The sequence below is a fragment of the Oryctolagus cuniculus genome, chromosome 9, assembly GCF_964237555.1.
Source record: "Oryctolagus cuniculus chromosome 9, mOryCun1.1, whole genome shotgun sequence".
Classification (NCBI taxonomy): domain Eukaryota; kingdom Metazoa; phylum Chordata; class Mammalia; order Lagomorpha; family Leporidae; genus Oryctolagus; species Oryctolagus cuniculus.
This window is the reverse complement of record NC_091440.1, coordinates 89,018,946-89,046,906: the sequence shown is the minus strand read 5'-3', so window position 1 is coordinate 89,046,906 and position 27,961 is coordinate 89,018,946. Positions and strand designations below refer to the sequence as shown.

Below are 27,961 nucleotides of genomic sequence, written 5' to 3'. Positions count from 1 at the left end.
GGGACTTGGCTGCGCTCAGGGACCGCGACGAAATAAAATTGCAATTTTCATCTTGATCCTTTCCAGATAGCAAACGAGGAAGTTAGGGAACTCTTAAGTCTTTGTAGGAGGGAACTAAAAACATAAAGAGAATTGAACCAGATACGCCTGTAGAATCTCGAATGGCTGGCTTCAACCCTCAGCCTCAGTTCCTGCATCTGATGCTCAAGGAGGATGCGACCCTTCTCATGTTTCTGTGGTTCTATCATCTTTTGAATGCGGTAAGCAATATCTACAATTTGGGGCATGATCCACCATCATGAAAGAAGTTTGGTTGAGGAGGCCAGTGCTGTGGCTGCAGCAGCGATATCCCATATGGGCTCCAGTTCAAATCCCGGTTGCTCCACTTCCAATCCAGCTCTCTGTTATGGTCTGGGAAAGCAGTAGAAGATGGCCCAAGTGCTTGGGCCCCTGCACCCACATGGGAGATCTGGAAGAAGTTCCTAACTAATGGCTTCGGATCAGCTCAGCTCTAGCCATTGCAACCATTTGGGGAGTGAACCAGCGAGCAGAAGACTCACTCTCTCTCTCTCTCTCTCTCTCTCCCCCTCAGTCTCTACTTCTCCCTTGTAATTCTATCTTTCAAATAAAATAAATATTAAAAAAAAGAACTTTGGTTGAAATTAGGTAGATGTTCTAACACCAAATCCCTCATAGGGACAGTACAATGTCACCTTTTGTAAAGGCAAATTCAGTGTTTTTTTTCTGAATCCCTCATCTCTTAAAGAAGAGCTATCTTCTTACTTGTGGGGACCGCCCAACTCCAGTAACTAGTAATGTCTATGCTTTCTCTTCCTTGCCCCTTCATCCTCACAATCAGACAAAACTTCAATTAATAATGTATTCCCTGTTCACCTGGTCAGCTGCATTAGGGTTGCTTGTCCCTCTCTGAAGTCTGAAACACCCCCATTCAACTACAAGGCCAGCTGTGCTGTCAGTCACACCCTACACGTCAAATTGAAGACCTCCCACATGTTCGGCGGGGGGGGGGGTCCTAGTCTGCTTTACGCTTTACTTCCCTCCTTTATCCTGGACAGGTATGCGCCTACATTTTGGTCACCAGACTTCAGTCAACATCACCTTCTTTATTTCAGAACTTTTCAACCTCCCATCCTCCGGTCACCTCACCCCCACCCAACTGCTTCCAAGTTGTATCAGGTGTTTGGGATATTCTTTCCAATAGCCTCAGTCCCAACAAGTCAGCTTCTAGCCATAATCCAAAGGGTTCCAGAAAGCCCAATTACTTGGTGAAGGCTTCCCAGACTGATTACAGACACTGCTACTTATAGAGCTCGTGTTACTACATTGTGCTCCTCCCATAGCCCTGACTTCCTATGCTCTCTGCTCAAATATGCATTTCCTGTTCACATCTTCCCCTCTGTCACTAGCAAACAGCAGCTCACATTTCCCACGTGCTTTCTCCATGCTGGATACTGCTGGGAAGTGCTTTGCATGGATTATTCCATTTTACCCTCACATCAACTCTATGAGCTGCCATTATTATTCCCACCAGTACTGTGACAAAACAGACTCCCTCATAGGCCCACACTGCATACTATCTCGTATTTCTTAGGAGTCTTCTACATTCCATACAAAAGGTAATGCCATACACTTACATCGTGTTTTACATTTACTTCTATAGCTGTCATGCCATTCAGCCTCAGAACAATCGTGAGGATGGTTAGCAGTAGTTCATTTCCAGATGAGAAAGGGGACTACGGCTCAGAGGGTGATTAACTGTCAAAGATAAAAACGTTGGAGGTAAATAACCAAGCCTGACTTTCCAAGGTGTGTGTTCTTTCCACTGTAGTCCCTGCTCCCTGAGTAAACACAACCTTTCACATGTAACAACCAGAGAATAATTATAAGCAACAAAGAAACAAATACAAAATAGCAAAACCTATAACTAGGAATTCAGGGAGTAGGACACAAAAAAGTTCTTGCAGTAGGGACTGGAATTTGGTGCAGAGGTTAAACCCCTGCAGGGGTCCAGTCCTGGCTCAACTCTAATTCCAGATTCCTGCTAATCAATGACTCAAGTAGTTGGGTCCCTGCCACCCACATGGGAGACTTTTGAGTTCTGGCTCCTGGCTTTAGTCTGGCCCAGCCCTGGCTGTTGCAGGCATTTGAAGAATGAACAAACAAATAAAGAAATTTTAAAAAATATGTCACTTGCAATGCCTGCATCTTGTATTGGACTGCCTGCTTCCGATGCTAGCTTCCTGCTAATTCACACCCTAGGAGGCAGCAGGTGGTGACTCAAGTGGTTGGGTCCATGGTACGCCTGTGGGAGACCTAAATTGAATTCCTACCTCCTGGCTTCAGCCTGGACCAGCCTCAATTGTTGGGGGGCATTTAGGAGATTGAACCAGTAGATGGGAGATCTCTGTTTCTCTGCCTTTCAAGTAAGTAAATAAATAGAGTTTTTACTAAGTGCTGACAGTTGACAGAAGAGCAGTCATGGAAGATTTTTATGAAGAGTGAGAAGCACCATGGATTTCTTTTAACTGGCTTGTTTCTCATCTGCTGGTAAGATTATTATGTCTTTGACACATCTGGCAAATTCAACAGCAAAGGGCAACTAAAACTTCCCATCCTTTCCCACCCCCTGCTGGTGGTGCTGCCAACCAGTTCAGGGAATTTCCCAACTTGCTGTCTAGAAAAATATCCTGCTCCACTGACAGCTGTAATACAGCCCTCAAAATGGGGGCTAGGCTAACAATTCCTTCCTTCAAACTGCTGCATCCTCGCATGCCGACAGAACTGTGTGGGAGCAGCAGACTTGTAGTACTGATTAAGACACCTGACAAGGGGATCCTGAAGGCAGAACTTCTGTGTTGCTGTTTGCCTGGGTCAGCCCTGGTCAATCCGGTTCCTATTCACTCTTACAGCTCTTCTATCTTTTCTTATCCCCAGAGAGCTCTAAAATGTCTCTGCTTATCTCAGTGCTCTATTTATGCATTCAAACATCTATTGAGCATCTACTACAAGCAAAGAACGGATAGGTTATGTGGGGTTATCCTGATGGATCACACACGAAGCATGTACTTGCTGAACCGATGGAGATGATGAACGTCAGACCCACTTTGGTAAGGACTGAATCAGCCTGGAGCGCCTCTGAAGGTGTTCAACTGGATTCCATCCCCTGCTAAAGGCACAAGCTTCTGCTGGAATGCACCATACCCTAGGGGAGAAAATACACTGGACTGAGTTCCAGAAAAGTGTTGGGGTGGGGGAGATGGCAATGTACATAAGGGAGGTAGGTGGAAAGGTGGAGGGTACCCAGAAATAACTGGATGCAAATCAAACAATAGGGAGAACAATCTAATGTTAATGGATAATTTGGCCATTAAAAGACTTTAGTGTATTCTTAGCTTTAAAAAATTCCGATTTTAAGAGTAACACATGTTCATCATATGAAACATTGTTTAGTGGAAGGTGTTTGTCCCAGAAATTAAGATACCAGTGTCTCAGACTGCCTGTGTTTGGTTCTTGGCTGCAGCTTCTGCCTCCAGCTTCCTGCTAATGCAGACCCTAGGAGGCAGGTACTGGTTCAAGTGATTGAGTCCCTAGCACCCATGTGGGAGACCTAGATTGAGTTCTGGTTCCTGGCTTTGGTTCAGCCAGGTCCTAGCCATTTCAGGCATTTGGAGAGTGAACCAGCAGATGGGAGCCCTCTCTCCCCACTCCCCTCTCTCTGACTCTAGAATAAATATTAAAAATTGCTTAAGTAAAGTAAAGTACAAAACAAATTACCCATAACCCTTTTTTTTAAAGAGTTATTTATTTATTTGAAAGTCAGAGTTACACACACAGAGAGAGAAGGAGAGGCAGAAAGAGAGAGAGCAGCAATCTTCCATCCTCTGGTTCACTCCCCAATTGGCCCCAACAGCCAGAGCTGCGCCAATCTGAAGCCAGGAGCCAGGAGCTTCTTCCAGGTCTCCACGTGGGTGCAGAGGCCCAAGGACTTGGGCCATCCTCTACCGCTTTCCCAGGCCATAGCAGAGAGATGGATGGGAAATGGAGCAGCCAGGATGCGAACCAGCGTCCATATGGGATGCCGGCACTGCAGGCAGCGGCATTACTGGCTACACCATAGCGCCAGCCCCACCCATTATCCTTAACAGTATAGCAATGTTACTATGGTGATGTATGTTTTCTTGTAATCTTTCCTGTGTACATGTGTACATTCTCTGTTTTGTGTATATCTTCTTTTTAAAATTGTATCTGCTTATTTATTTGAAAGGTGCACATGCAAAGAGAGAGAGAGAGAGAGAGAGATCTTCCCTCTGCTGGTTCACTCTCCAAATGGCCACAATGGCCAGGGCTAGGCCAGGATGAAGCCAGAAGCCCAGAAATTGATCCAGGCTTCCCAATTACTTGAGCCATCACCACTGTCTCCCAGGGTGCAGCCTAGCAGGAAGTTGGAATTGGAAGCAGAGCCAGGACTAAACCCAGGCACTCTGCTATGGGATACAGGCTTCCCAAGTGGTGTCATAACATCTGTGCCAAACATTTGCCCCTATGTGTATCTTCTTCCAATGTCTGGCAATCTTCTTACAAAATGCTCGGCAATCTACAGTACTTCTCTATTCAATAGCCTAGGAATTTTCCGATTCTACTAAATGTTATTCTAAAACAATTTTAAATGAATGCACTATATGACTATACCTTGTTATTTAACCAAGAGTTGAATTTAGTTATTAAGTTTATTTTCCCAGTTTTTCATTTTTCTATGCAACTTCAAGGATTATTCATGCAGGAAATGTTTATATATTTTTATGACTATTTCCTAACATTTCCAGAAACCAAATTGCTTAGTCAAAGTGCATGCACATTTTAAAAATGTCTCACATAGATTGCCAAATTGTCTTTCAGGAGGTTCTCACCAATTTAGATTCTCACCAGCAGTGTACACTGGAACTATTTATCTGAATCTTCGCCAAACCATGGCATTTCTCTTCTTTTGTAATTCTTGCCCATTTAACAGATGACAAACTTATCTCATCATTTTAATTATTACAGTACATCGAAGAATTTACCCTGCCCCTGTTCCCAGTGTAATGTGATTGGGGTTTACCATATCCCCTTTCTGGACCTGAAGAAGGTGCAAGTAGCTCTAGGAGGTGCATGCAGTCATCTTGAGCCACAAAGGTAGAGACTGACTGTGAGTGGAGCCACTGGAGTGAGTTGAGTCATGCGGAGAGCCAAAGCTGGGTTTGGTCACATCTGTGAGTCCTAAGTCAAACCCCATAGGAAACCAGTTATGTCAGACAGTAGTTCTCTCTCTCTCTCTTTCCCTCTCCCTCTCCCTCTCCCTCTCTCTCCTCCTCAACTGCTTTGGGCCAGCTTTCTATAGTTAGCAAAGCAAAGAATGTTGATGGAAACATTTGCTATAAATGGATTCTGTTGCCCAAAAGGAACTCAATCCACCCCTTTCAAGCATCCCAAACTTGACACCCATTATTGCCAACAGTTCAATTGATCATGCTCCCCAGGGGTGTCCAGCTTTAAGTACCTCTAGGGAAATCTCAAGCCATATATAGCCTACAGGCTATAGGATGCATTAGACAGAATAGATAACCTATCTAGGTGTAGGATAAGAGAGTGAAGAAGGAAGAATGGGGTAGTTTGGAAGCAGTTTGATTCCTAAGCTGCATCAAAGTCAGGGCCCTGCCTGTCCTCTATACTGACCGACCAGTTTGAAAACAGGCCTGTCTTCCGGGGGAGAGCTCAGGTGATCCATGCATTAGGGCAGCCATGGCTGGAAAATGTCTTCCTAGATTCTGGGATTTATGCCTTGACCAACATCTCATAGTGAGCATGAGAGAAAGAGAGAAAGAGAGAAAGAGAGAAAGAGAGAGAGAGAGAGAGAGGGAGAGGGAGAGGGAGAGAGAAAGGATGAAATTTTTTATTTCCAACTAGTTATGACTGATTTGCAAGTTTTCAACCTCCCAGGAGAAAAGAAATTAAAATGCAACTTGAAAAAATTACAAATCTACTTTTAAAACAGATTATCACAATTCATGAAGAAAAACTGAAAGGTGTTTTCTGCTAACTCATTGGCATTCATGTGTTTCATAGTAGGTAGAAATTCTATGTAATAAAAGCAGGCACAACCAAGATGGCAGTATATGGAAGAAATCTCTAGCCAGCAAAGCCACTGCCACATAAAACCTAGAATCACCAAATTGTAATCCTCATTGAAACAGAGATTCCTAGAGCCCTACTTTGGAAGACTAATCTCTAAACTAACTCAATAGAGTTCCTGAAAGTCTCCAGGAAACAAAAATTTTGCCAAAAGGACCTTTCTGAACTTAAATCTTGATATGTAGCTGTATCTTTAAAAACTCTCTCTGTGCCAGCTCAGCAGCTTAAAGCTCTGGCCTGCAGTGCCTGTATCCCATATGGGCTCCAGTTCGAGTCCCGGCTGCTCTGCTAATGCGCCTGGGATGACAGCATAGGATGGCCTAAGTGCCTGGGCCCCTGTACCCACGTGGGAGACCTGAAGAACTCCTGGCTCCTGGTTTCAGCCTGGCCCAGCACCAGCTGTTGTGGCTATTTGGGGAGTGAACCAGCACATGGAAGATAGATCTCTCTCTCTCTCTCTCTCTCTCTCTGTCTCTTCCCTTCTCTCTGTATCTCTGCCTTTCAACTAAATAAATAAATCTTTTTTTAAAAAAAAAAAAAAAGGAGGAAATGGAGCAGCAGGACTGGAACTGGCACTCATTTAGGATGTTAGCATTGCAGGCAGTAGCTTTACCTGCTACACCACAACCCCTGGCCCCAAAGGAGAGAGTTTTTATTTATATTTATTTATTTTTAATTTTTTAAATTTAGAGAAGGAGATACATAGAGAGAGAAACAGGGACACAGAGAGAGAGAGAATGAAAGAGAGAGAGAGAGAGAGATCTTCCATCCACTGGTCCACTCCCCAAATGGCCACAACAGTCAGAACTGAGCCAGGCCAAAGCCAGGAGCCAGAAGCTTCTTCTGGGTCTCCCACATGGATGCAGGGGCCCAAGCACTTGGGTCATCTTCTGCTTCTCCAAGCACATTAGCAGGGAGCTACATTGGAAGTACAGCAGTCAGGACTCGAACCAGTGCCCATATGGGATGACAGCACTGCAGGCAGAGGCATAACCTTCTATGCCACAGTGCTGGCCCCTGCTCCACTTCTGATCCAGCTCCATGCCAATGTGCCTGGGAAGGCAGCAGAAGATGGCCCAAGTCCTTGGGCCCCTGTGCCTACATAAGCTTTGGACCAGCTTATCTCCGGCTGTTGTGATCATTTGGGGAGTGAACCAGCAGATAGAAGCTCTTTCTCTCTGTCTTGCACCACCTCCACCCCCGTAAAATCTGTTTTTCAAATGAACAAATAATTCTTAAAAAAATAAAAAATAAAACTCACTCTCTGTCATTGCTAAACCCAGACCTTAGCTTCTCTGTGCCCTGTATCAGATAGGATGCTATATATCTGCCAACTAAAACAAGTAAACTCACCCTCTTGACTGAGGAGGTGAAGAAACTGTCAGTCTTTCTAATGCTACCTTCGCCCTCCATTGCTCAAACAATTAACTTCAAAATTACACAAAAGCCAAGGTCAAGTTTGGCTTAACTAAACTGGATTTGAATATGACACATTTTACACAGCTCTGTTTCAACTACAAAAGAGAAAAGAACAGAGAGGAAAGAAAGTGAAGAACAGGAGGGCAGGGAGGGAAAGGGGGAGAGAAAGTATGTGATAACATTTCAGAAGTGGAACAGTAACAAACGAGGCCCTGATGAAGCCTCAGAATGGAACTTCCGAAACTGCTGGCACACCTAAGGACATTCTCAGAATTAAGACACATCCAGTTGGACCAGCCTTTGACAGAGAGGAAAAAGATACCAACCCTTCTTCTACACAGTGCCTAGCATCTTAATCTTCACCCCCATTAGAGGTCGTGTGAACTCCATTTGATATAAGCCTCTGATTCTCTTAGTCACTCATCTTTGGACATCTTTGGTGGACAAGGCACTTGCCTGGGTGCTCACAGCCGTACTGGGGACAGTTATACATGGGCTCTGACCTCAGGGAACTGACAGTTCATCAGGGAAGTGAGAGGTGGCTGGAAAGACTGGGCAAGGTGGGAAGCACTGCACTGGACCGAGAAGGAGCCTCTCCCCATCTAAGAGGTCAGGGAAAGCATCAAAGAGGAAGGAGTGTTTGAGTGGCCTTTCCAAAGGGAGGTAGGATTTAGCATGCAGAGATGGTGAAAGGTCTTATGAGAAATGAGCCTCCTTTTTCTTTAAATTTTCTTTATTTATTATTCGAAAGACCGAGAGGTCTTCCATCTGCTGGTTCACTTCATAAATGCCCACAATCATCTGGGGCCAGGTTAGGCTGAAGCCAGGAGTCCAGAACTCAACCAAGGTCTCCCAAGTGGGTGGCAGGGGCCCAAGTATTGAGTGCCCAATGCTCACCTTAGCCCCCTTTTCTCTTGTCCTAGTTGCCACCTGCAGAGAGCAAGCAGAGCCTCTACCACTTAGCTGGGGACATCCAGGAGATGTCCAAGAGGCAAGGTGGGTGGGAGGTTAGAAAGTGAATTTGCAAGGGAGGCATGCCTGGAGACAGGCCTTAATTCAATAAATGCTAAAGATGATGACATTTCAACAGAGTAAATTTTGGGGAAATTTGAGGGCAGAGGCAGAGGTGGGGAGGAAGCCATGAGCTATTTTAAGGTACTTCCAGTCCTAATCTGGGTAATTAGCCATTTCTTACTGACTGTGCCTAGTACGTCCCAGGCACTTTGTGCACAGAATTTTCTGTGGGATTTTTATTTCTTTTCACAAACTTGTCCCTTCATTGCTCTTTCAGTTCATAACATCATCCATGCTACAACTCCAAGTCACCTGCTTCTTTTTTGCAATCCCCCTCATCCAGTCTCCCAGGTGAGTCCTGTTAATTCTCCCTCAGCAGGCTTTCACATCTCTCTTCCTCTCCTCCATAATTCAATAGACTCTCAGCTTCACTTTACCTCTTCCTACTCCAAACTTCTCTATATGTCCTATGGAAACATAGCTCTGGTATCCTACGTGTGTTCCATCTCTCCTAATAGACTGTTAGCTCCTTAAAGGCAGGATCTGTGCCTAAGTCATCTTTGTATTTCCCATAGCATCTTTTTAAAAAACTTTTATTTAATAAATATAAATTTTCAAAGTACAGCTTTTATGGATTACAGTGGCTTTTCCCCCCATAACTTCCCTCCCACCCACAACCCTCTCATCTCCCACTCCCTCTCCCATCCCATTCAAATCAAGATTCATTTTCAATTATCTTTATATACAGAAGATCAATTTAGTATATACTAAGTAAAGATTTCAACAGTTTGCACCCACGCAGAAACACAAAGTATAAAGTACTGTTTGAGTACTAGTTATAGCATTAATTCACATTGTACAACACATTAAGGACAGAGATCCTACATGGGGAGTAAGTGCACAGTGACTCCTGTTGTTGACTTAACAAATTGATACTCTTGTTTATGGCATCAGTAATCACCCTAGGCTCTTGTCATGAGTTGCTAAGGCTATGGAAGCCTTTTGAGTTTGCCAACTCCGATCTTATTTATACAAGGCCATAGTCAAAGTGGAAGTTCTCTCCTCCCTTCAGAGAAAGGTAACTCCTTCTCTGATGGCCCATACTTTCCATTGGGATCTCACTCACAGAGATCTTTCATTTAGTTGTTTTTTGTTGTTGTTGTTGTGTTTTTTTTTTTTGTTTTTTTTTTTTTTTTTTTGCCAGAGTGTCTTGGCTTTCCATGCCTAAAATACTCTCAGGGGCTCTTCATCCAGATCAGAATGCCTTAAGGGCTGATTCTGAGGCCAGAGTGCTGTTTAGGACATCTGCCATTCTATCCCATAGCATCTTACCAATAAGTATTTCTTGAATTAAACAAAAAGAAAGTGAATTTGGCAGGTTGAGTACTGACATGTTAACATTCAGATAAACAAAGAGATAGGTGTAAATTTGGATGTTTGGAAAATATCTTCTTTTTGTTTGCTTGTGTCTTTTCATTCAGTGATGATGGAGAACAGACTTTTGTTTTTTTTTTTTTTTGACAGGCAGAGTGGACAGTGAGAGAGAGAGACAGAGAGAAAGGTCTTCCTTTGCCGTTGGTTCACCCTCCAATGGCCGCCGCGGCCGGCGCGCTGCGGCCGGCGCACCGCGCTGATCCGATGGCAGGAGCCAGGAGCCAGGTGCTTTTCCTGGTCTCCCATGGGGTGCAGGGCCCAAGCACCTGGGCCATCCTCCACTGCACTCCCTGGCCACAGCAGAGGGCTGGCCTGGAAGAGGGGCAACCGGGACAGAATCCGGCGCCCCGACCGGGACTAGAACCCGGTGTGCCGGCGCCGCTAGGCGGAGGATTAGCCTAGTGAGCCGCGGCGCCGGCCTAGAGAACAGACTTTTGTAATGACAAAAAATAAGTACAATTTCAAAAGAACAAGACCATGCCCCTCTCAAAAAAAAAAAAAAAAAAAAAAAGAAGAAGAAGAAGAAGAAAGAAAAAGAAAAAGCATTGAGAAAAACGTCCACATCTCATTCAGATTTAATGGTCTTTTAGGTCTTCTGGGCTCCTATATGATCAGGGACTATTTCATATCATATCTTCCAATAAACTTCCTCTCCCCCTCCTTCCCCAGTGTTAGTTCTAGAGTCTATTTCTGTTGTTTGCAACCAAAAATACCCCATAGGTATAAGTTCTTTTTTAAATTTTTATTTATTTATTTGAAAAGCAGAGTTACAGACTGAGAGAGGGAGAGACAGAGAGAGGTCTTCCATCCGCTGGTTCAATCCCCAAATGGCCACAATGGCTGAAGCTGGGCCTGTCCAAAGTCAGGAGCTAGGAGTGTCTTTTGGGCTTCCCACTTGGGTACAGGGACCCAAGCACTTGGGTCATCTTCTGCTGTTTTTCCAAGCACATTAACAGGGAGCTGGATCTGAAGTGAAGCAGCTGGGACTCAAACAGTCAGGACTTGGGTGCCCATATGGGAAGTAAGTATTGCAGACAGTGGCTTTACCCACTATGCCACAATGTTGGCCCCAGGTTTAATTCCTAAGCCTCTTAAAAACCTTATTCTGTGCCATTATTATTCCTATTTAATGTAAGGTAATTGAGCTTCAGTGAGTTAAGGAACTTCCTAGAGTCACTAGCTAACGAGAGCTACCCTCAGAATAAATCAGTCTGACATGGAGACATGATGAGAGCGTAGGTTTGTGGTGGAAAAAAAGATGAGCTCAAATTCCATCTTCCCTACTTTCTGCTTAAAGCTGTGGTCACATTAACATCTCTGAGATGCAGTAACTCTCTCTCAATCAGAAAAATGAGAATAGTAAAGCCTTCATCATAGAGTTGTTGAGGGTTGATGATGTTGTTGATGGCGATGACGGATGTGAAAGCACCTGGCCTACAGGATGTGCTTAACGAATATTAATGCTGTGGGGCTGGCGCTGTGGCGCAGCAGGTTAATCCTCCACCTGTGGCGCTGGACTCCCATATTGGGCGCTAGTTCTAGTCCTGGCTGCTCTTCTTCCCATCCAGCTCTCTGCTATGGCCTGGGAAAGCAGTGGAAGTTGGCCCAAGTCCTTGGCACCTGCACCCGTGTGAGAGACCCAGAGGAAGCTCCTGGCTCTTGGTTTCAGATCAGCACAGCTCTGGCCATTTGGGGAGTGAACCAGCAGACAGAAGACCTTTTTCTCTGCCTCTCTACTCACTGTCTGTAACTCTACCTCTCAAATAAAAAAAAGATAAATAAATATTAATGTTGCTTCTCTAACTGAAATGTAACTGCATAGTAAGTCAAACAAAGTAGCTGACTTTGTTTAGTCAAAAGATTATTGCTTCTGAGTTGATCTAGGTACAATGTCTCTCTCCCTCCCTCTCTCTCTCTCAGAATTTGTTTATTGGTATTTCCTTCATACCTCTCTCCCTCTCTAGTATCATTTTTTTTAAACTGGAACATTTCCTGTGTCCTGTTTGTAGAAGGCCTACCAGAAAATTCAGAGGCCCTTAGGAAAAGGAGCATAGGATGTGCATAAATATGCATACAGCAAAATCTTCCACCTTACATGACTTTGGGGAAGGAATAAAGTAAGAGGTCTTCATCTCCCTCAGAAGGATGAAGATGAGGCAGAGAGACCCTACAGGCTTATCTCAAAGTAAACCAAAGTTAAGGAGAACCCAGGAAATATACACTAGGCCATTTGATCTGAAAATACTAGAGCCTGCAGGAAAGAGCACAGGTTTGCCAAGTTGTTGGTTTTATTTCTGTCCCCACCTTCCCCCTTCCCTCTTTCCCACTTTAAAAGCAAAAGCTCCATCATTTATGCATCTTCATTAGGCAAATTTTTAAGAAAGTTTCCCCAGAGTTCTGTTCATTACATATCTGTTCTCTCCCCTAAGCACTGTGACCTACTTAAAATGTTCTCACAATTCTTTTAATGAAGGAAAAATAATTCCCTGAAGATATGTTCCCTGTGTTGGAAAGATTAACATTCTCTTACAATATACAGCTAAAGTGTTATTTGTGCAAAGATTTCCAACGCTTTTTCAGAGGTAAACACAGGCTTTGCCAGAACAATGGTTCGAGGGCATTATTCAGCCACCAGTAGACATTCACAAACTGCCTGCCACAAGACCTTTACCAAAGCTAACTCTAGTTTACACCAAGATTGAAAGAAAATCCTACAGGGCTGGTGTCATGCCATAGGTAACTGGTTAGGTGCCACCCATGCTGCTGGCATCCCACATGAGCACTGGTCCAATTCCCGGCTGCTCTACTTTCTATCCAGTTCCCTGCTAATGCATCTGGGAAAGCAGCAGAGAATAGCCCCAGTGTCTGGGCCCCTGTACCATTGTGGGAGGCTTGGAAGAACCTCCTGGCTCCTGGCTTTGACCTGGCCCAGCCCTGGCCATCTTGGGGGTGAACCAGAGGATGGAAGATATTTCTCTCCCTCTCTCTCTGTAACTCTGTCAAAAGAAAGAGTGGGTAGGGGAGGGAGGGAGGAAAGGAGAAAGGGAGGAAGGAAATGAAGGTAGGAAGGAGGGAAGCAAGGAAATCCACTCATCTTAGACTTATTTAACATAATCGTGACTCTGAGATTTTGCTGGTTTCTAGGTCCAAGACAACAGCATACATTATGATATGACTTCCAAGATTTCTCTTTTCCTCCTCTACATTCGTTTCTTCCAATCCTTAAGGTTTTATTCAAAGATTCTTTGCCTTTGAAAAGTCACTGTAAGAATGGCAAATTAATTTTGAAAATCTAAAACTCATTCCTATTCCATCACTTCAGCACAGCTATGCACAGCTTCCCGCAGGTGCTTTTTGTCTTCACATGTAAACCAATTAGTTACAAACCCCACAGGTTTGCTACTTTGTATTCTACTGTTGTTCATTTTATCATAAGTCTATTCCATGTTTCTGGACTTCAGCTTTTTTTGTGAATGCAAAGCATTCCATTGTGTTAATGTACCAAAAATTTTAAATCTGTTCCTATAATGTCAGACATTTCAGCTCCTTCTACTTTTTTCTATCATAACTAACACAGTGAAGGATATCATTTTTTTGCATTTAGAATTTTAAACATCTGCTGGCACCGTGGCTCACTAGGCTAATCCTCGGCCTTGCGGCGCCGGCACACCGGGTTCTAGTCCCGGTTGGGGTGCCGGATTCTGTCCCGGTTGCCCCTCTTCCAGGCCAGCTCTCTGCTGTGGCCCGGGAGTGCAGTGGAGGATGGCCCAAGTGCTTGAGCCCTGCACCCCAGTGGCTGCAGCGGCCATTGTGGGGTGAACCAACGGCAAAAGGAAGACCTTTCTCCCTCTCTCACTGTCCACTCTGCGTGTCAAAAAAAAAAAAAAAAATTAAACATCTTTGTTAATTAACTTTATTGGGAAAAAATCCTGGGGGCAACGATGTTATGAATTTTCCTATGCACTATGCTGGTTCCATCCAAATTTTTACCAGTTTACAATGCAACCCACAACAAATAATACAGTTTTTTTTTTTTTTTTTTTTTTGACAGGCAGAGTGGACAGTGAGAGAGAGAGACAGAGAGAAAGGTCTTCCCTTTTCCGTTGGTTCACCCCCCAGTGGCCGCTCTGGCTGGCGCACTGCGACTGGTGTACTGCACTGATCCAAAGCCAGGAGCCAGGTGTTTCTCCTGGTCTCCCATGCAGGTGAAGGACCCAAGCACTTGGGCCATCCTCCACTGCCCTCCCAGGCCACAGCAGAGAGCTGGACTGGAAGAGGAGCAACCAGGATTAGAACCCGGTGTGCCGGTGCCGCAGGTGGAGGATTAGCCTATCGAGCCACAGCGCCAGCCCAAATAATAGTTTTACTGCAACTTCAATAGCATTAAGTCTTATGTTTTCTATAATTTTTTTATTTTATTACAAGCCAGAGAGACAGAAATCTTTTCTAGTTCACTTCCCATATGCCCATAACAACTGTGGCAGGACCAGGCTGAAATCCAGGAGCCTAGAACTCAACCTGGGTCTCCTACATGGGTGGCAAACAACCAAGTACTTGAGCCATCACCTGCTGACTCTCAGGGTGTGTGTTAACAGGAGTTAGAAATGAAAGGAAAGCTGGGAATTGAACCCAAGCACTGGGATATGGGACATGTCTTAACTGCTGTGCCAAATGCCCACTTTTTAAACCTTGTTAGTCATGAGCAAGAAGTAAAAGAGTATCATGATGTTATAATTTGCTGTCAATAATGAACACACATCCATGTATGTTTGTTGGCTGTGTTTCCTCAAGTGGATGAATTCTTCTTATGAACTATGAATTTATCCATGAAGTTTTTTAATCTAATCAGGTTTATTGAGATATAATATATATATTATAAACTGTACTCTCTTTAGTGTGAAGTTCCACAACTTTTAACAAATATATACAGTTACAAAATAGTTCTATCATCCCCAAAATTCTCTTTGTATCCTCTGGGTTCATGTTTTCCACCATATCTCCATAGCAATCATTAATCTGTGTTCTTTTTTTTTAAGATTTATTTATTTGAGAGGTAGGTTATAGACAGAGGGAGAGGCAGAGAGAAAGGTCTTCCATCTGCTGGGTCACTCCCCAAATGACTGCAATGACCGGAGCTAAGACAATCCTAAGCCAGGAGCCAGGCACTTCTTCTGAGTCTCCCATGTGGGTACAGGAGCTCAAGCACTTAGGCCATCTTCCACTGCTTTCCCAGGCCATAAGCAGAAAGCCAGATCAGAAAAGGAGCAGCTAGTACACAAACCAATGCCTATATAGCATGCTGCTGCCTTAGCCTACTATGCCACAGTGCCAGCTCTAGTATCTCATTTTGATTCAACTCTAGTTTCCATCAGTCTTTGCTGTGATGACTTTAAGGATTTCTTGACTGTGACCGACAATACAAATATATTTTACATCATGTCTTAATGCACACAAACATACACACACCTAAAACTGAAGCAAAAATTTCAGGAAACAAAACTTCTCCCCCACTATATGTGATGCACTCTTGATATTTTCAATTCTATTTGCTGTTGTTGTTTTTTCTTTTCAATGCTGTTTATAACACCCCCCCTCCAAATTGATTTCATGACCTACTGATAAGTCAGAAACTCATTTGGAAAAGTATAAATATGGCTTTATCAAAGTGGTACAACCTCTGTCCTGTTTTGACTCTGAGTTTAAGTAGTATCTAAGGACGGACTAAGCCAGACCACCAGGACAGCTCCCTGAGTGGCCTGTGAAATAAACTGTCCTTTTCCAAGTACAGAGGTTGGTAGTCCTGGCCTGATGGGGTACTGACAAGTGAAGTAAGGTTTTGCTGCTCCTGGGGTGCTCTAGTCTGCCTGGTGAGGTGGGTCAGTAGGGAGGTGACCTGTTGGGAAAAGGTACTGGGGCCGAAGTAGAGAGCCACCGTGAACCTTTTTTATGCAGAACTAGTCTGCTGGGAGAGGCCAGCAGTGGTGAGGGAAAGCATGGCTACAGCCTGGCTCTGCCCAGTGGTTCCGCAGAAATCCTGCAGAATGCCCAGGTCAGCTCCAGGAGGAAACAAAATCATATTGTGTGTGTCGTGCTGAACCCAGACTGGAAAAACAATGGCAAAAGGGAAGGATGAAGATTGCTGTAACTGTCTCCAGTTGCTTGTAGAGAGTAAGTGGAAAAAAGGAGAGGGCTTGTCCCCATCCCTACCTGGAAATGCAGTGATGAGTAATCTGGTACAGAAGGTAGGGAGAGCCGTGGTCATTCTTTGGGTAGGCGACAACCTTCCAGCCACTCCCCCAGTGTGGCTCTGGCGTAGGTTTTTGTGCTCCAAATCACAAAAGTGAGTTTTAACTCTTTAAGCAGCATCTTAATTCTCTTGCCTATTAATGAAATGGCTGTCTGAGCCTCGCCAAGGGTTTCAAAAGACACAATACTAACACATCTACTTAGTCCCCGGGGAGCCCTTAACCTCTTCTCAATTTAACCAAAATGAAACCAAGAACATTAGGACACTGCTACAGGTGAAATTCTGGCACCAGGTGGACAGATCACACATTCCAGTGTATTTGACTTTCTGACTTCTCAGGACTAGAGTTTTAAGGCTTTACCTAATCTCTTTGAGCACCTTAGCCTTACAAACTCGCAGAGTAGTTTCTGCCTCACACCTGCTACTCAGCATTTATGACTTATGAATATTCATGAGATAGCTTTAGAATGTAAGAGTCAAGGGCCTGCGCTGTGGTGGCTGTGTTGTAGCGGGTAAAGCCTGCAGCACCAGCATCACATATGGGCGCTGGCTCCAGGCCTGGCTGTTCCACTTCATTTCCAGTTCCCTGCTAATGTGCCTGGGAAAGCAGCAGAAGATGACCAAGTACTTGAGCCCTTGCACCCACATTGGAGACATGGAAGAAGCTCCTGGCTCCTGGCTTTGGCCTTGCTCAGCCCTGGCCATTGTGGCCATTTGGGGAGTGAATCAGTGGACAGAAGATTCTTTTTCTCTCTCTCTCCTTTTGCCTCTGCCTCTCTGTAACTCTACCTTTCAAATAAATAAATAAGTCTTTAAAAATAAAAGGTGGGGGAGGAGGCCCAGCTAGTGGCCCTATTACTCCTTCAGGGACCTGGCCTTACATCAGAGGTCTTAAGATGTGGGAGCTAGTTTCTGAGCTTAGTAAACTCAGTGTAGAATGCAGAGAAAGTTTGGTTAAAAAAAAATACAAGAGTCAGAAAAAATCCTTTTGCTTCCCAGTTTGGAACAGTCCTTGTACAGAGGGTATTGTACCTTCTGCTCCAGTTTTCAGAGATAAGATCTTTCTAAGATTTCCCTTAGGCTCAGGAAAGGGTCAAGACATTTTGGGGGCTTTTAGGTCAGAGAAGGATAATACTTTCTCATTTCAGGGTGTCTTGCTGTTGCTTCTTTCTTCATTAGAGTGAATGCTGCATCCCTACCTCCTCCTTTCTATGCATCCATTTCTTGCAGTGGGTGGGACATTTTCACATGTGCCTCTGATTAGGGGACAGATTTGTCAATAAATCTATGGGGGGTTACCGCTGTCATCTACAGACAGCACCCTCCCCCCCGCCCACACACACACTTGCTCTGGAATAGATTAGAATGTTTCACTTAGTGAGGGGAGCTGGTCTGAGAAAGATCCTCCCCTCCTTGCCCTGAAGTGTCACCCTCATTCTGAGCTGATCTGAGCAGCCCAAGTTCCTGCTAGCTCTTTGCCTGCAGCTCCTTGGGGGTCCCAACAGTTATGTACCTGGCCCTACAATAGCTTTATATCTGAGGGGCTACAGTATGACCAAGTTCACCTGGAAAAAATGTCAGCTTATTTGATTACAATAGTGGGTTTGAACCTTACCTCCTTAGAAGCTCCTGGAAGCTTAAAAAAAAAAATATCAGTGATTAAGCTGTATCCAAGAACTCAGAGGGCTGGGACCACGCATCAATATTCTTTTAGAGCTCCCCAGGTGTTCCAGCATACAGTCAGGTCCTGCAACCAATCCCTAGTAATACAGGGACCTAGAAAGCCAGCCTGCAGTTTATCGTTCAATTCTAAGATGATCTCACCCTTCCCTTGAATCCCTAGAACAATGAAAATTCTGAATGGTTGATCACAGTGCTGGAGCAGTAGGAAAGCTTTTGGGGGCGGGGATGGGTTGGCAGACCGGGTACACAGACAGCATTTTTAACCATGGACTTATGATTTGGTTCCAAAACAAACGCAGTGCTCCGGAAGTCATCCGGTGCATCAGTGTGCTTCCAGGAGGAACGAACTTAACCCTTCCCCCTCCCCCTTTTGTTAAGGACCCTCAGAAGAAACATTTGCAGGGCTTCCCTTGCAGTCCCAGTACATGCGCATCGGCCTGTTTACCGAGCCGCGTAAGCGAGCGCTGGCGCCCTCTTCTGGAGCGCCAGGGATGTCCCTCTGGTGGAGCAATTGTTCCTTTGGGATGAGCTCATGGATTCGCTTCCTTGCACTCAGTAGAAAGCACAAGGCTTCACCAGGAACCTCCTGGCAATTCCTCTGACACCTGACATTGGTTTGCCTGGGGGGTGCTGTTTCTTTGATTGTGGGATAGGAAGATTTTTTAAAAGTCGATGAAAATGGCTGGGAAACAGCTCTGTTGCTTCTCTGATAGGGTTTAGGATGCATCTTTGGGATGCATGGTGTCCGCACTGGTGAGGTGGAAAGCGGCACTCAAGACAAGGATATTGGGCTATAGGTCCTACTGGTTAAGAGAACAGTGTGGTTAAAAGGATGCCAAAAAAAAAAAAAAAATCTAAGAAACTCAAAGACGTCAGAGAGCAAAATGCTATTTAAACGTTTAAGCAATTTAAAGATGTGCTTTTTTTTTTAAGGCATGCATCAAGACATCAACTTGTCATTTAGAAGATCTGCTTACCCAAAGGAAGATTTGATGGTACTTACCAAGCAGGGCTTCAAACCGGCATCTTCCCTCTGGGTGACAAATGCCTGCCGCTTCTGCAGGTCGGTCGGCCTCAGTACACAGGTGCAGCCGCTGTGGCTGCACACAGCCCAGGACCTGGCACTCCAGCAGGAGGGGAATCCCGTCGGCGGTTACGTGCCTTTCGCACCTGTCCCTTCCCCCAGCTCTGTCGGGTCCCACAGGTCCAGAGTGGACCAAATGAGGAGATCCGGGCCCCTGCCTCTCGGTCGGCGCTCACCGCCGCACCTTAGCCGTGCTGGTGAGGGCAGCGCAGCCGCGCCGCGGGCTGCGGGCTCGCGCGGTTGCCGTGGTAACCTGGAAGGCTGCGCCGGGGGCTCCCGCAGCGAGCTAGGCCCGCAGCCAAGGAAAAGGTGCGCGACGCGCCTTGACGCTGGGCTCTCTGCCGGTGTCTGGGGAGCTGCGAGGGACTGGGAGTGGAGTTCCTGGATGGCATCATCCGGAAAGCCTGCTCTTGAGGGTCAAAGCAAAAGCAAAACCAAAGCACTCTGCTCCTCCCCAATCCCCACTTCAGCGCACACACTAGCATCCTAAGGGCTGGAAGCTGCGGTGCTGTCTTGAGACCCCTTGTCCTGAGAATCCTGCCAACCACACAGCAGAATGTTTGCAAGGCTTGCCCTTGGACATACGTCCTCCGGCAGCAGCATCAAAGGGCAGACCTCTGGGAAGCTGAATAAGCAAGTTAACTTCTTTGGGCTGTAGTGACATTCCGACAGTGTAAAGGGTAAGTTTGCAGGCATCTTACAAAATGAAAAATACTAAGGATATGGAAAGCCTTGTTGCCTGGTTTTTTTTGGGGGGTTTATATTGTGTATATGTACTGGAATACTACATTGTACCCCGTAAAAATACGTAAGTATTGCATGTTAATTAGAAAAATTTAAAATTAAAATGATCTTAAAATATTCCATCTGTTAAAAAAAACTATAAAGTTGGATTACTGTAGATGATGATGATGGGTTTGGGCCATATCCCAAAAGATAGTAATTTTTTAAAAAAGATTTATTTATTATTCGAAAGGGAGAGTTACAGACAGGCAGAGGCAGAGAGAGAGAAAGAGGTCTTCCATCTGCTGGTTCACTCCCCAAACGGCCTCAGTGGCTGGAGCTGGGCTGATCAGAAGCCAGGAGCCTGGAGCTTCTTCCTGGTCTCTCATGCCAGTCAGGGGCCCAAGGACTTGGGCCAACTTCTACTGCTTTCCCAGGTTTGGATTGGAAGTAGAGCAGCCAGGGATGCTGGCACTGCAGGCTGTGCCTTTACCAGCTATACCACAGTGCCAGCCCCAAAAGATACAGTCTTGATGTTGAAATCCTGACAGGTTTAAAATTTCTAAGGTCTAATATGCCAAAAGATCAAAATTCCAAAAATAGAATGCTAGGAAAATTGAAAAATTCTTTTAAAATATTTATTTATATTTTTCCCTTAAATTTTTCCCACTATTTATATAAAAAGCAGAGCAACAGAGAAAGAGAGAGACAGAGAGAGAGAGATCTTCTATCCATTGGTATATGCCCCAAATTCCAGGCTGAAGACAGCGCTCTGACTTCATCTAGGCCTCTCACCTAGGGGTGGGGCGCACGTACTTCATTCAGCATGTGCTGTCTCCCAGGATGCATTAGCAGGAAGCTGAATCAGAAGCAGAGTAGCCAGGGCTCTAAAAAGCACTCCAATATGAGATGCAAGCTTCCCAAGCAGCTGCTTAACCCACTGTACCACAACACCTACCCCATTTATTTACATTTTTAAGGGAAATTTGTTTGAGAAATATAAACCCGTGAGAGAACACTTCATGGGCCACAATAAAATAGGCAATGAGAGCTTACATTTTTTTTTTTTGCATAAAGATTTGGATGTACTAATGATGGTAGCATTGGTATAATTATTATGCACAGGTGTACTCTATTTTTAAAGAAATAGATAAGGCCGGCGCCACAGCTCACTTGGCTAATCCTCCACCTGCGGCGCTGGCACACCAGGTTCTAGTCCCAGTTGGGGCGCTGGATTCTGTCCCAGTTGCTCCTCTTCCAGGCCAGCTCTCTGCTGTAGCCCGGAAGTGCAGTGGAGGATGGCCCAAGTCCTTGGGCCCTGCACCTGCATGGGAGACCAGGAGGAAGAACCTGGCTCCTGGCTTTGTACCAGAGCAGTGCGCCGGCCGCAGTGCGCTGGCTGCAGTGGCCATTTGGAGGGTTAACCAATGGAAAAGGAAAGGAAGATCTTTCTCTCTCTCTCTCTCACTAACTCTGCCTGTCCAAAAAAAAAAAGAAAAGAAAAGAAAAAAAAAGAAAGAAATAGATCAAGATGTGAAATGTATAAATGCATATCACTATGGTCAGTATTGTGTGCAGTTTTTTTTTTAAAAAGATTTTATTTATTTATTTATTTATTTGAGAAGTAGAGTTACAGACAGTGAAAGGGAGAGACAGACAGAAAGGTTTTCCATCTGCTGGCTCACTCCCCAAATGGCCGCAATGGCCAGAGCTGTGCTGATCGGAAGCCAGGAGCCAGGAGCTTCTTCTGAGTCTCCCACATGGATGCAGGGGCCCAAGCGCTTGGGCCATTTCCTACTGTTTTCCCAGGCCATAGCAGAGAGCTGGATCAGAAGTGGAGCAGCTGGGACTAGAACCGGAACCCATATGGGAATCTGGCACCGCAGGCTGAGGATTAACTTGTGCCACAGCGCTGGCCCCGTGTGTAGTTATTTGAAATACCATGATGGGCAATTTAAGTCATTTGCTGAGATTGTTCAAAAACCATGATTGATCAGAACCACATACACAGTTGCCCAAAGAGCAGAGATCTTGCAGAATTTTGCCTTTTATAAATGCAGATGTACAAAATGACAGCTCTTCATTTATTGAGGAAATTTCATTGTTTTTGCATACATGCGCAATGCTTACATATAATGTCAGTGCTGTGATAATGTGTTTCTGAGTCAAGTTTCCTAAAAATACATTAAAATGCTAAAACTATGTAGTTTTTATCTCCAGGATTATATATGATGCCAAGATGAAATACATAGCATAGTAAATTGTAAGAATGTTGACACCTTAAAATAGTGAGAAAAAGGGAAAAAAACTCAAAAAAAGGAAATTTTGACATTGGAGAAGCTGTATTATAATATAGATTATGGGCCATCGACTGGAGGCAGTCCATAAGAGCGAGCTAACTTTTACCTTCCTTAATTGAATCTTTAAGTCTTGATTTTGGTGAACACTTGCTTGTTTTCTCCTAGGGACTGGGTCTCTTCAGAAAATATGCTCACATTTATTTTCTATGTGGTACTGCTCCTTTTGAAATTCTATGATTCCATATACACCAACATGAGCATTCCCCCTATTAAATTTTCCCATCTCTGCTTATTCTGTGTTGTTTGGGGTACATGGAAATCCATTCTGAATACACTCATGTACAGTCCACATATTTGGCTGAAACAATACTGGTGATTGAATAACAAACCCAGTACATGTCTTCTTATCCTACAGTGCACATCATTACTGCCTAGCCTATCAGTAACTTTGTTGACTTCTTCAGGCAAATGCAGCTTTAATTCATTAAAGGATCCTACAATTTCATCAGTGGGAAGAAATGTCAATGTAGACAGATGATGTATCTTTTTAAAAGATGATAACCTTTTTTTCCCCTAATTTTTATTTATTTTCATTTTATTTGAAAGGCAGTGAGACAGAGACAGGCAGAAAGAGAGATCTCTCATCTGCTGATTCACTCTCCAAATGCCTGCAACAGGCCAGGCTGGGCCAGACTGAAGCCAGGAGTCAGAAACTCAATCTGGATTTCCCATGTGGGTAGCAGGGACCCAAGTACTTGAACCATCACCTGCTGCCTCCTAGGGTGTGCATTAGCAGGAAGCTTGAATTGGAAGCAGAGCTAGGACTCCAACTCAGGCACTTTGATTTGGAAGGAGAGTGTCCCAAGCAGGGTCTTAAGCACTGTACCAAATGCCTGCCTCAAATGATAAATTTTTTTACCTTTTAAAAAAAAATTTTATTGGGGCAGGTGCTGTGGTGCGGTAGGTTAATCCTCCATCTGTGGCACAGGCATCCCATATGAGCACCGGTTCTAGTCCTGGCTGCTCCTCTTCCAATCCAGTTCTCTGCTGCGCCCTGGGAAAATGGTAGAAGATGGCCCAAGTCTTTGGGCCCCTGCACCCACATGGGAGACCGGGAAGAAGCACCTAGCTCTGAGCTTCAGATAGGCATGGCTCCAGCCGTTGGGGCCATTTGTGGAGTGAACCAATGGACAGAAGACCTTTCTGTCTGTCTCTCCCTTTCACTGTCTGTACCTCTTCCTCTCAAATGAATAAAATCAATCTTTAAAAAAATAAAAAAAAATTGTTATACAAGTTTTATGTATTTCATATATACAGATTTAGGAATGTAGTGACATTTCTCTCCCTAACCTTCCTCTTGCCCATGCTCTAACCCTTCCTCCTCCTCCCTCTTACATTCCCACTCTTAATTTTTACAAAGATGTTTTTTTCAGTTTAACTTAATGACCACATAGTTAACTCTACTTTAAGTAAAAGAGTTCAACAAATGGTATGAAGAGAGAGAGGAAAAAAACACCCTGTTCCTCAATGGAAGAGACAAGGGCTGTACACAATCATTGAACTGTCGAATCTCAAAATATCTATTTCATTCTAATACACTACATTTTGGGTACTGTATTAGTTACCTTGGATCAGGGAAAACATATGATATCTATCTTTTGGGGACTGACATATTTCACTAAGTATAATGGTTTCCAGTTTTGTGCATCTTGTTGCAAAAGACAGGATTTCATTTTTTTAAATCACTGAGTAGTACTCCATAGTGTATATATATACATCATAATTTCTTTATCCAGTCAACAGTTGATGGACATCTAGGTTGATTCCATATCTTAGCTGTTGTGAATTGTGCTGCAGTGAACATGGGGGTACAGATAGTTCTTTTATGTACTGATTTCTTTTGGTTTGCATAAGTTCCCAGGGGTGGGATGGTAGATCTATATTCATATTTCTGAGGTGTCTCCATTCTGTCTTCCATAGTGGCTGCAAAGGTTTACATTCCCACCAACAGGGACCAGGGTACCTTTTTCTCCATACCCTTGCCAGCATTTGTCATTTGTTGAATTTGTCATTTGTTGATTTCTATAGGAGAGTCATTCTAACTGGAGTGAGGTGAAACCTCACTTTTTTTTTTTTTTTTTTTTTGACAGGCAGAGTTAGTAAGAGAGAGACAGAGACAGAGAGAAAGGTCTTCCTTTTCCATTGGTTCACCCCCCACCCCCCGCAAATGGCCACTACGGCTGGTGCGCTGTGGCCAGCATGCTGTGCTGATCCAAAGCCAGGAGCCAGGTTCTTCCTCCTGGTCTCCCATGCGGGTGCAGGGCCCAAGCACTTGGGCCATCCTCCATTGACCTCCAGGGTCTCAGCAGAGAGCTGGCCTGGAAGAGGAGCAACCGGGACAGAATCCGGCGCCCCAACTGGGACTAGAACCCCGGGTGCCGGTGCCACAGGCAGAGGATTAGCCAAGCGAGCCACGGTGCCGGCCCTCACTGTGGTTTTGACTTGCATTTCCCTGATGGCTAGTGAGCCTGAGCATTTTCTCAGTTGTCTGTTGGTTATTTGAATTTCCTCTGTTGAAAATTGCCTGTTGAAGTCCTTTACCCATTTCTTAACTGGATTGTTTATTTTCTCTTTGTTGAATTTTTTGAGTTCTTTATAGATTCTGGATTTTTTTTTAAAAAAAAGATTTATTTATTTAATTGAAAGACTTACACAGAGAGAAGGAGTGGTAGAGAGAGAGAGAGGTCTTTCATCTGCTGGTTCATTCCCCAGATGGCTGCAACAGCCGGGGCTGCACCAATCCAAAACCAGGAGCCAGGAGCTTCTTCCATGTCTCTCACATGGGTGCAGGGACCCAAGCACTTGGCCCTTCTTCTACTGCTTTCCCAGGTCATAGCCGAGAGCTAGATCAGAAGTGGAGTAGCTGGGACTCAAACTGGCGCCCAGATGGAATGCCAGCACTTCAGGCCAGAGCTTTAACCTGCTGAAACACAGTGCTGGCCCTGTAAACTTCCCTCTCAACGCTGTTTTTACTCTATCCCATAAGGTTTGATATGACGTATTATGCTCTTCATTCACTTCCAGAATTTTTTAATTTCTCTTTTGATTTGTTCTATGACCCACTGTTCATTCAGGAACATGTTGTGTAGTCTCCACATGTTTGCATATGATCTAGAGATTCTGGAATTATTGATTTCCAGCTTCATTCCATTGTAGTCCAAGAAGATGCAGTGTATGATTTTGATTTTTTTTTTTTTTAGTTTGCTGAGACTTGCTTTATGGCCTAGCATATGGTCTATCATAGAGAAAGTTTCATGCACTGATGATAAGAATGCATATTCTGCAACTATGGGGTGAAAAGTTCTGTAGATATCAGTTAGGTCCATTTGGTCCATAGTGTTGATTCACTCAGTTGTTTCTTTGTTGATTTTCTGTCTACTTGATCTGTCCATTGATGAAAGTGGGGTATTGAATCCCCGTTGCTATTGTATTAGAGTCTATGTCTTCTTTTAGATCCATTAATATTTCTTTTAAATAGCTAGGCACCCTGTAATTGGGTGTGTATACATTTATTATAGTCATATCTTCTGTTGAATTAATCCCTTAATCATTACTTTGTACGTTTCTTCATCTCTTTTAACAGTTTTTATGTTAAAGTCTGTTTTGTCTGATATTAGGATGGCTACACTTACCTATTTTTGCTTTCCGTTAACATGGACTATCTTTTCCATCCTTCCACTTTCAGTCTGTGTATATTTTTATTGGTGAGATGTATTTCTTCTAGGCAACAAATAAATGGGTCTCATTTTTTAATCCATTCAGCCAGTTTATATCTTTTTGAGGCCCTTAACATTCAAGGTGACTATTTGATAAGTAATGACTTGGCCCTTCCATTTTTCTATAAATATTCTTATTGTTTACTTTGGATTTCTTTCTTTCTTTCTTTCTTTCTTTCTTTCTTTCTTTCTTTCTTTCTTTCTTTCTTTCTTTCTTTCTTTCTTTCTTTCTTTTTTTACAGGCAGAGTGGACAGTGAGAGAGAGAGAGAGACAGAGAGAGAAAGGTCTTCCTTTTGCCGTTGGTTCACCCTCCAATGGCTGCTGCAGCCAGTGCACTGTGGCCGGCTCACCACGCTGATCCGAAGCCAGGAGTCAGGTGCTTCTCCTGGTCTCCCATGTGGGTGCAGGGCCCAAGCACTTGGGCCATCCTCCACTGCATTCCTGGGCCATAGTAGAGAGCTGGCCTGGAAGAGGGGCAACTGGGACAGAATCTGGCACCCTGACCAGGACGAGAACCCAGCGCTGCAGGTGGAGGATTAGCCTGTTGAGCCGTGGCGCCAGCCTGGATTTCTTTTGTACTTTTACTGGTGGATTTTCTGCCTTCACATTCTTTCTAATGATGGCTATCTTTCTGAGTTTCTGTGTGTAGTACATCCTTAAGTATCTTTTATAAGGCTGGATGAAAGGCAACAAATTTTTTCAATTTCTGTTTGTTATGGAAGGTCTTTATTTCACCTTCATTCATAAATGAGAGCTTTGCAGGGTACAGTATTCTGGGTTGACAGTTTCTTTTACTTATAAGGCTTGGACTAAATGTCACCGTTTCCTTCTAGCCTATAGGATTTTTTGATGATAATTCAGCTGTGAGTCTAATTGCAGACCCTCTGAAAGTAATCTGGCATTTCTTTTGTGCGCATTTTAGAATCTTTTCATCATGTTTTACTGTGGTAAGTATGACTACAATGTGTTGTGGTGAGGCTCTTTTCTGGTCATGTCTGTTAGGAGTTCTATGCACTTTCTGTACTTTGACATCCCTTTCTTTCTCCAAATTGGGGAAGTTTTCTGTAATTATTTCACTAAATAGGCCTTCTAGTCCATTCTCTCTTTCCACACCTTCAAGTACTTTTAACGCCCATATGTTGGGTCATTTGATAGTATCTCATAAATCTCAAACACTGTTTTTAAGTTTTCTATTTTCTTCTTGTTTTGATCTGATTGTAAAGTTTCCAAAGATTTGTTTCTAGTTCAGATATACTTTCTTCTGCCTCACCAAGTCTTCTGTTAAAGCTTTCTGCTGCTTTTTTCCCCTTTTTGATCTATTGAGTTCTTCATTTCTAATATTTCATTTGATTTATCTTTAAAATGTCAATTTCATGGGAAAAATTATCATCCATATTGTGTATGGTTTTCTTTAGTTCATGGATTTGCTTATGATTGCTTTTGAGTAATTATGATTAATTTTTGAATTCTGTTTCCTACATTTCTTTAATCTGTTAATTCACATTCTAGTATTGAAATGTTTTGTTCCTTTGGGAAGGTCATGTTGTCTTATTAATTCTTGTTTCTTGAATTTCTGCATTTGTTTTGTTTATTTTTATTGTTTTTTTTTCCTCTGATGTCTTTTATCTTTGAGTTATTCCTCTGGGGCTTAGTGGAATGTCTGCACTTTCAGTGAATACCAAGAGGTGTGTGGTGGGTGTGGCCAGGGAGTTCTGGTCAGTGCTTCAGGGTGGGGTGAGTATCTAGGGTAACAGCCAAATTGGGTTTGATAGATCTCAGTGCCCAGATGTTAGCCCCCAGTGTGTTCTGTACCACCATATGAACTGCATAAATGACCTGCACAGTCTTTACTATGAGCACAGTTCCTGCTGCAATGACCTGCTCCAGGCCACCAAGGAGTTCCAAGCATGTGGTGCTGCACCCAGTGAATTCCCAGAGACCCAGCTATTCCCTGCGCTTTCTCATGTAACCATTGAGTCCCCACAGTCTCAGCACACAAGTCTCCCACAGTTGCTGGGTGCAGAGGTTTTTCTTTGCCCTACCAGCCTGTCCAGTAAACAGAGAGGCAGATGTTCCCCCAGACAGCTCCAC

General features: G+C 44.0%; 1 protein-coding gene and 1 long non-coding RNA gene across 6 annotated transcripts in view; one reads left to right on the top strand and one right to left on the bottom strand.

Moving 5' to 3' along the window:
* The window catches only part of MICAL3 (microtubule associated monooxygenase, calponin and LIM domain containing 3), a 232,860-nt gene extending 213,354 nt beyond the window's left edge, over positions 1–19,506 (bottom strand). Inside the window, exons 1-2 of one of the 4 annotated variants that reach the window (XM_008250134.4) lie at positions 18,990–19,506; positions 3,125–3,223 (exon numbers count right to left, since the gene is read on the bottom strand). The gene's annotated coding sequence lies outside the window, so the exon portion shown is untranslated. Of the gene's footprint in view, positions 1–1,655; positions 1,677–3,087; positions 3,224–18,989 lie in introns of those variants that run through there. The other 3 variants (XM_051837050.2, XM_051837048.2, XM_070049078.1) reach the window with 3 other exon arrangements.
* A 35-nt stretch (positions 19,507–19,541) lies between these two features.
* LOC138843838 (uncharacterized) overlaps positions 19,542–27,961 on the top strand; it is a 51,528-nt gene continuing 43,108 nt past the window's right edge. The window contains exon 1 of one of the 2 annotated variants that reach the window (XR_011378888.1): positions 19,542–19,750. This is a non-coding gene — a long non-coding RNA (uncharacterized lncRNA). The remainder of the gene's footprint in view (positions 19,751–27,961) is intronic. The other variant, XR_011378889.1, reaches the window with a different exon arrangement.